Below are 938 nucleotides of genomic sequence, written 5' to 3' on the forward strand. Positions count from 1 at the left end.
ACACTATGCTTGGCAGATCATTATCTAACCAAAACTAAGAATGAGACTAACACCCAAGTCACGATTTCGTTAAGGTTGCTCAAATTATACGTCGTTAGCGGTACACCACCCAAGTTAAGGTAAAATGTTAAAGCGCGCCGAGGACTGTATGGTATCAGGGTGGACAAAAATGTGAGCGGTAAAATAGGCTTTTTTTTCGCTGCTCACACTATTAGCTTAGGCCAAAAAAAAATACCAAAGAAAACAAGCCATGGCCGACCATGCCCACCTAATGCAGTCGATAACAATCTGTTTCCTCTGATACGGTATTTTTAACCAAGTTTATTTGTATTAAAGTTTAATACACACTAATTTAAAGATAAATAAAAACTTATAACAAAATCATAAAAAAGCTAATACTAAATAATATACACAATTAATTTAGGTAGTTCCTTTTTTGTCTTTTCAATACTCTGCCCTTTGCGTGAAGAAAATGTTGTTGGCAAGTTTTGTTGATGTCAACGTCGGTCACATTGCAAAACTTAGAAAAGCAGATATCTGTTGATTAAAAATGCAGCAAATATCACTCAATTAAAAAAAAACGTAACAAACTAAAGAAAATTAACCTTTTATAATCGCAAATGTGTTGTATTTTTGGATACTTGGTTTGTCAACCGTACCGCGCCAAGACAAACCCATTGCTAATTCATCCGAAATAATGCTCCTAATGGCCATTTTAAGGAAAAACGTTTCAGATTCGCCACCAATTCTCAGAATCATTTTTTTCTGCATATTGTGAGAGGAATACATATTTGATTAAAATGTAGAATGAGTAAGAATATATAGAATTGACTCACGAATGCAGCTTTAATTGCATGATCAGTTGAAAGTTTTGCATCAAACTCTTCAAATTCCGAGAGTGCATAAAATGGTTGCGACGGTAAAAGTGTTGTATCACC

General features: G+C 34.4%; 1 long non-coding RNA gene across 1 annotated transcript; it reads right to left on the minus strand.

Annotated features, from left to right (window-relative positions):
• Positions 1–234: 234 nt before the first annotated feature.
• On the minus strand, positions 235–938 carry LOC118757448. Its single transcript, XR_004995223.1, has 3 exons — positions 837–938; positions 606–765; positions 235–537 (listed from the first exon to the last, which is right to left on the minus strand). It is a non-coding gene; the product is annotated as an uncharacterized LOC118757448 (long non-coding RNA).

The sequence above is a fragment of the Rhagoletis pomonella genome, unplaced genomic scaffold, assembly GCF_013731165.1.
Source record: "Rhagoletis pomonella isolate Grant_MI unplaced genomic scaffold, Rhpom_1.0 Rhpom_scaffold_18126, whole genome shotgun sequence".
Classification (NCBI taxonomy): domain Eukaryota; kingdom Metazoa; phylum Arthropoda; class Insecta; order Diptera; family Tephritidae; genus Rhagoletis; species Rhagoletis pomonella.